Raw genomic sequence first — 8,614 nt, 5'->3', positions numbered from 1 at the left:
TATATATATAGTATGGATGGTAAGAGGTATTAGTTCAAGGGAATGCACTTATTGTATAGAATTTTGTTTCCTAATTTTGATTAGGAAACAAGACCAATAAATACTTCTTACTCAATCCATCTTGACCAAAAAAAGCTCATCAACCTTTATCCCTCAGGCCACGAGTAAACAAATGGTCAGCATTGAAGGAGGGACTGCATGAAGGAAATGGAAAATAATCCCCAGAGCATTACTTTCAGGCCAAACTCAACAGACCACAGACAACCTGCCTTAGCTGGATTTATGGAGCACTGTAACAACCAAACTTGTTAACTTTTCAAGACCTAGCATAAAGCAAATGTTATGTCTTACTCATAAAGCACTTTTAAGTTTTGATTAAATAAAAATCATCAATTTATAATACTATTTCGAGGCAATGTTTGTTAGATCAGTTTTATTTTAAACCAAAGGCTCAAAATCATATGCATTATATATTAAAAAAAATTCTAGATAAAGGTAATTTAATGTACTGTCTTTTTATAATCCATTGCATGAAAAAATTAAATAAACATTTAAAAGCTTTATACAAGCATAACACCATAATGCCTTTTCCAAAGTGCAAGCTAGCAAGGTTTTTATATTAATTCTTATTACGTTCCAGTGTTAAGTGCTGCAATTCAGGTTTAGCCTGAAAAAGATTAATGAAATGAGGAATGAAATCATGATTATAGCAAATAAGAAAAGGGATTTCACTCCATTTACTCCTTAAATGCCAGATATTTTCGGCACAATTTCCAAACTAATTAGATTTTGCTTATTACATTTAAAAGCTTGCAAAATTACCCATGGTGCTATAGTAGACGGCACTCTCTTTTCCACCATTTCTTTGTTTATTAAAATACACAGCTATTAGATAATGCTGCTGTCTCCTGATCAAACTCATCCCTACTAAGACTGTTTGAGTCCAGTGCTTAATATTTACTGTAATATAACACCATGCAGCACTCTCTATTTACTCATTTGCTTATTCATTTTTCATTTTTAAAAATCTTATTTTTAGGGCCAACTAAAAACTAAAAGAAAAAATAGTTTGCATACTGATTCAACATCGAAATGAATTACACTATATTTATTTGTGTTAGAAACTGCAGAAGAAGGCTAGACAAAAATGGATGTGCTGATGTTGTTGTTGTTTGTTGTTGATGTTGTCTTCATACTAGCAATACTATTAGTACTTTAGTATGCTAAAAGTAGTGTAAAAGGATGTATTTTTGTCATGGCTGCATGACAAATTCAGCATCCATAAGATGCATGTAGTGATTTGCACTCTGACTTGAGTTGCTAATACCATGTCATACTGCTTACAAATAAAATAAGATTTATTTGCCCTTATGCTGGAGGGAGTGATGTAATGGCCATAAATGTACTGGTTAATTTACATTCTGAGGACTTATTGATCCATTAAGGGGCAATGGTTTATTTTTAATTAGACACTGCCATCTGCTGGTACATTTGGTGTATGCTTATCAGATAAAAGAAAAACCTTACCCTGAAATATTTAAAATAATGTTTGTACTAAAATATCTGTGATGTATGTATCATATTTGGTGCTAATTTGCTGTTTTGTGCAGTATTTTTTTATTGCTTTCCATGGACTTAACTTGATCATTGTCTGACATGCAGACACAATGGCATGTAAAAAATCTCCAATATAAGAGATAATGAACATATTTGAGGTTACCTAATTCACCATTTTCATAGACATTTCTATCATTCCAGCATACAAATATTGGAGACACACAACATGTACTCAAAGTTACAATGCAGTGCTATGATAAATGACTAAAGGCAGATATGCAACAGCTAGGTAGTAGGAGACGACATGTGCAATGATGTTAATGGATGTTTTGAAAGCTGATCTGAAGTTTGCATGTTAATTATAAATATTACTATGCATGTCATTTTCCTTTAAGCTTTGATTGTGCCACCACTAAAGGTTTATCTCACTTTGCCCTGTAGAGCATGTAAAAGGTGCAATAAGTGTAGCTGTTCATATTAGTAAACACTGCCGATTCTTTTAGCATGCGCTATAGTTAGACAATAGTCTAAATATAGACAATAATTTCCCCATATCTGGGTCTCTGTTTCAATCCTAAGCTCATGACAATTAATTGTGTAGAGATTTATATAGTCTTCAGTGCTTAAACCTTCCATCCTTCCGTCACGCTAAAAGTGCATAAAAAACATTTACATCTATTTCTGCTCCTGTTATTGTGAGTTTTTAAATATCACTGCTGTTGTTTGTAGAATAAAATCTGATTATGCATGTAATTTATGTATAAATAAAAAGACCTGCGTATTTTAAAGCCATCAATTCTTAATGCAAAAACAAGCTTTCATACGGTGAAGCATCATAGGTATGTAGTAAAGAAATGTATTAATTAATAAATAAATACACTGTTTATAATAAATTTAAGCAATGTCACAACATTTATTTTAGCCCAGAGTCACATAATTTTTTTTTCAAGGTCTTGTATTGATGATCAGCAAGTCGGGCCGCAGCATAAAGCCTTCTCCAGCACATCCCAAAGATATTCATTGGGGTTAAGTTCTGGACTCTGTAAGGATCAATCCATGTGTAAAAAAGATGTCTTGTGTTCCCTGACCCACTCTTTTACAATGTGCGCCTGATACACCCTGACATCATTATCATCATGGAATATTCACTTGCCACCAGGGAAGAAAAAAATCCATTGATGTAAAAACCAGGCCATTCAGTATATTCCGGCAGTCAGCTGACCTTATTTTTGGGGGGGGCATATAACGTTTCTGAACCCAAACCTGACCAGCAGGAGCAAACCCAGATCAAATAGCACTTGGCATGATGGGTGTATCACTTTATCGCTTCCTTTCTTAGCCTGATGCACTCATCATTGTGGTTTAGGGGTAAATCTGGACGCATCACACCACATTATCTTTCTTCAGTGCTCCACAGTTCATTCTTTATGCTCTCTAGCAAATTGAAGACTTTTTTTTCCTGATTAATCTCACTGATAAGTGATTTCACACCTGTTCTTTTTGCATTGTGTGGAAATGCTCTTACTTTCACTATTAGACATAGCTGTGAGTTCTACATTTTATAATTATTGTTATTATTATTTCAATAAATGTTTAAGTGATCTGTGATCAGAATCATTATTTTTTTTCTGACCATATTTCTTCTCATGAAATCTCAAAGATGATTGTTCATCACAATCCTTCCAGATTTTAATATTGCATTTTACAGTTCTTAACCCAGTTTTAGCAGTTTCATTTGTTTCTTCTTTGTTTGATATAATGGCAATAATTGACCCTTCTGAAACATATGTGCACTACATGAAAATAAATAATAAATAAATAAATAAATGAAACCCTCCCAACAGTGTTGATTAATGGTCATTATAGTAAGTAACCCAGTAAACACATGTGTAAGGATCTATACAATGATGGAAACTTTTGTAAACGAAAGCACTTCCGTAAGTCGCTCTGGATAAGAGTGTCTGCCAAATGCCTCTATGTAAATGTAGATGTCTCTTATAAGAACATTCAGGTCTCAAGAGGATAAACACAACCAAATATAGAACAAAGCTTTGGACATACAGGTAATCCTTGTAATTTGGTTGGAATGTTAAATGACTTCATGTTTTCCATTGCGCAAAATGCATTCTATGAGCTATATTTTGAAAATAGGAAATTTTATTCTTGGACAGGTAGGCCTTGCTTATTATCAATTTTTAAAGATTTAAAGTGGCAATTACAGTCACAGTTAATGGCTTAAACATATTCACAGTTAATGAATATGTTTAGTTCAGTCATGAATGTAAAAGAAAGGGATCCTTAGAAAAGGATCACACTGACAGCTCCTGCATGGCCTGCATCTTACTAAGACAAGGAGAAAAGGTCATAATATATGGAACAGATAAGACTATGCCTATTAAGAACTGATACTGTAACCTCCCTCCTCTTCAGAGGAGACATGTGAAAAAGCCTTGTGGGCAATATACTATATAAATAGTTTGACAGCAGAACACAATAAGTCTAATTTCGGCCTTTCACTCAGTTTGGCCAATTATCAAGTAGTAAAATATTTAATTTGAAAACCATATAATCTTTAGAAGCTTTTTCGAAACTTTTTAAATATTTTGAGCAAAGCATGACGTTGATTTTGAAGCAATAGTCAATCCTTCATAGTAGGTCAAACGCATGTCCTCCTTCTGTCACGCAATCAGTAAAGCAAAGATACTTACTTAGCTACAGCAGCTGTTGTGAGTGATTTGAATGAGTTCAAACAGTTTTAAGAGAACTTTAAGCTAAAAAAAGCAATTTGCATTCTTTTATCGCCATTGCAGTTGCTCTAACAGGAATGAATGACAGATATAGTGTGTGTCTGTGTGTGTGTGTGTGTGTGTGTGTGTGTGTGTGTGTGTGTGTGTGTGTGTCTAAAACTGCATGCTGTTTCACTCCCAAGAAAATCTCAATTAAAGCATGAGTTTGCTATTTTTGATTAAAACACTAGCAACACATTATTGATACTACATTGCATACTTAAATAACCAGAGATATAGCTGCAGTCGGTGGCACGGTGGTGTTGTGGTTAGCACTGTCGCCTTGCACCTCCAGGGTCTGGGTTCGATTCCCGGCCAGGCTCGATTTCCATCTCTGCATGTGAAGTTTGAATGTTCTTCCCGTGCTTAGTGGGTTTCTTCCAGGTACTCTGGTTTCCTCCCACAGTCAAAAGATATGCAGGTTAGGTGTTCCCTAAATACAGGATAAAGTGGTATAGAAGATGACTGAGTGAGTGAGTGATACAGTAGCTGCAGTCTGATTTATCTATTGTGACTAACTGACTGTCTGTCTAAAAAGGTTTGTGTTTTAATGTTATGGCTGGGGCAGCACGGTGGTGTAGTGGTTGGCACTGTCGCCCTGCACCTCCAGGTTCCGGGTTTGATTCCTGCCTTTGGTGGAGTTTGCATGTTCTCTTCGTGCTTGGTGGGTTTCCTCTGGGTATTCCGGTTTCCTCCCAAAGTCCAAAGTCCAAATTGCCCATAGTGTGTGATGGCACCCTGTCCAGGATGTACCCCGCTTCATGTCCTAAGACGCTTAGGATAAGCTCCAGGCCCCCGGGACCCTGAATACACGATAATGTATGTTATAATAAGTTATAATAAAATTATGTGTGTCTTTTATAATTTGCAGACCCTACACAGCTCTGCCCACGGTATGTCAAAGTACAAACAATGTCAGCATAATGCAGCACCTCTTACATTTACATTTAAGCATTTGGCAGATGCTCTTATCCAGAGCGACTTACATTTTTATCTCATTACACATCTGAGCAGTTGAGGGTTAAGGGCCTTGCTTAAGGACCCAACAGGGGCAACTTGGTGGTTGTGGGGTTTGAACCTGGGACCTTCCAAACCGTAGTCCAATGCCTTAACCACTGAGCTACCCCTGGCCAAAACCAACCTCTTCTGCCTCACTCTGTAAGGAAGCATCTTCACTAGACATGCTTTATCCACCTTGTACTCGACCACATTCCAGGCATTGTAACATGATGGGAAAGCAAGGCTGTAATAAAGAGTAAGTTTTTGTGTATTTAAACAGCTTCTACTTATTCACAAAATTCCAGAGTGGATGATAGAGTTCAAGGAAATTAGTACACCTTTTTTTTTTAAACCTTATGTTTCACCTGGTTTCCCACATGACTCATATTTCACCCAGTTTTCACTTGACCATGAATACTGTTGCTAAATAGCTCAGTTGTACCTGAGCCTTTAATATTAAAAGCAAACTCTATATTAACTTAAACCACCTCTCCTGTTATACTGAACCTCCATCCACCCACCACACAGTGTGACTGCAGATCAACTCCTGCTATCCATTATCACCCAAATGAGGACGGGTTCTCTGTTGTTAGTAGTGGGTGGCTGAAGAAGGGGAATCTGTTAAAGGTTTATTGACACTCATTACACTTTAGAGACAGTTGTGGGTGAGAGTCCCTGAAGAACAACCATTTAAAATGAAGGGACATGCTGTTGGATTTATTAACGATCACCTGTATGATTAAGTCATTGCACTTTTCATTTAGACGGATGTCTTTTATTTTTCAAGCAAACAGAAACAGTGAGCTTTTTATATTATTTAATTTGTTTTGATTTATTCTTGTTTGACCACTTGATAGAACTAGTCTGTAACTGTTCTCCCCCTGGCTTCTGTAAGGGGCATTTTGAATTGTTGGGTAGTTTAGTAGATCATGTTTTGGGTGTCCTCTGAATGCATGATATATTTTCCTTTTTTGTTTTTATTTTTTTATATTCAGAACTGTAGTGCTTTTTGTTGAAGTATCGCTGCACAGTGGAACGGTGCACCACCACTCCTGAATCTGCTACTGTAAATCTGCTACTGCAGGTTTTTTGCAGTCTAATGGGGGTTTTGATTTGTCTTTCTGACCAGCATACAGTATAAGCAGTTCTCCTTGAGAGTTTTCTTGGTCTTCTAGATCTCATCTTGACCTCCACAGTTCCCCTAAACTGCCATCTCCTACTTACATTTCTCACAGTGGAAACTGCAAGCTGACAACGTTTCGCTATCTTCCTGTACCACTCTTCTGCACTGTGGGCATCAATAACTTTCATTTTCAGAGTCCTACACAGCTGCTTAGAGGAACCCATGGTTGTTGAGTGTCCGCAAGTGTGTGCACAAGGTTTAAAGAGTGTTTGCTGAAAGTATTGTGCATTTTTTCTATTTCCAAGAGAGAATGTGTTAACATCTTTTTAATAAAAAAAATCACTAAAACCTGTTATTTATCAAGGGGTGCCTAAACTGTTTAAGACTGTACATACATAATGTGGAAGTGGCTGTTACAGTGGCCAGGAGTTTGCTTTATAAGAATTATTTTCGTCTGTTTCCATTGTTCTTGTGAGTTTAGCACATTGTCCTCCCCGTCCATCAATCAGTCAGGGCAGTGGTTTCCAGAGTGCAATTTTTCTTTCCTACCCTGTTGCATTATTTTTATTATTTTCATTCATTTATTTTTTACTCAGTAGCGAATATGATTTCAAATGTAGCAAAGTACAATACTTCAAACAAAACATAAGTAAAAGTAAAATTACTTATTTCAAAACTACTTTAAAAAGTAGAAGTACACAAAAAAAAACTACTCAATTACAGTATCACAAGTAAATGTAATCCGTTACTTTCCACCTCTGGTAAACAGGAGAGTAAGTGAACATTCTAAAAATTTTACCCACCTAGGTCTGGCAATCAACTGTTCAGGAAATCTCAATATGGCAGTGAGTGAACTGTAAATCAAAAGCATTAGCATGCTATCTGTTACTTATAAAAATACACAAAAGGGCAATTCAATTTAGGTAACACCTAAAACAGAGCATATCATATAAGTAAAAGTGCTGCAGTATCAAGTGCTGAACAAATAGACCAATCCTCGTCCAACTGGTCACTGCTCCACACCTCCACTAACACACACTAACACAGTAAAGACTCTGAACAGGTAGTATTGGGCTCGTAAACCTCCAGTCGTCTCCATGATCGGGGAGAAAAGGAATAAAACTGTAATAATTTTCCACATTAGAATTAGATACAGTGTTTACCATGTCTATTGTATGTAATGCAGAAGTGTTTCATGGTTGTGTGACAGCACTGCCATCTTGTGTTAGAGTTCAGTATTTATACAATTCAGATTTATAAAATTTATATTTTAAATATTATAATTTTGTAAGGAAAAAAAATTACCTTACTATTAGAGTTCTTCTAAACACCAGTAATTATAAACTGAAAGGATTTTCCAGTCATTTTAAGTGGAGAGAATTTTGTAGAAATTGGTTGTGTCTGTCTGAGATAAGAAGCCTGTTTGATGAAGTCATAAATAAAATCACAATTTACATCAATTTGCTGTAACATTAAAACATGAAACATTATGCCCAATGTTGTGTGTTCCCCTCCTGCTACCTGGCTGGCTCTGGTCCCTCAGGGCACAACGCCACAAGACGTCTAGGTGCGTGCCATGGTGTCTGGCACTGGGAAGTCAGCAGTGACCTTTTGGATGCTGTGGGTTGTGGGGTCTGGCCATTATGGATCAGACTTGCTTGTTTTGCACATTCCATGGATGCTTGGTCAGATTGCGGTCTGGAGAATTTTAAGTCTACTGTAGATCAACATCCTTAAACTCTTTGCTTGCAAAGTCAAATAGGTGTCAGGCTGTGGTGCATGGTGCCGTGGAGTGTTACCTTTCTGTCATAGCCAGCATTGATTTTTTTTCAGTAATTACTGCTACATTACCTTGCCTATGATCTGGTCACCAGTTTATTGGTATATAATCGATAATAGATGTCATTTGATTCACCTGGTGGTGGTTGGTGGGGTTAGTGTTATGGTTTATTAGAGTACACTGCAATGCTAAATAATAAAGTCAAAATTAACAAATCAATAGTCTAAGTTGTGAACCCTTTACTGATACCTGAAGACAAATGTATAAAATATGTATAAAATAGTTTATGCAGGTGTAAATAAAGTTCATTATAATTATTCATTCTCTTTTTATAGGGTAAAGGGTATTGACATTAAAAGTCCACCATGT

Source organism: Clarias gariepinus, chromosome 14 (assembly GCF_024256425.1).
Source record: "Clarias gariepinus isolate MV-2021 ecotype Netherlands chromosome 14, CGAR_prim_01v2, whole genome shotgun sequence".
NCBI lineage: Eukaryota > Metazoa > Chordata > Actinopteri > Siluriformes > Clariidae > Clarias > Clarias gariepinus.
Note: the sequence above shows the minus strand (reverse complement) of the source record.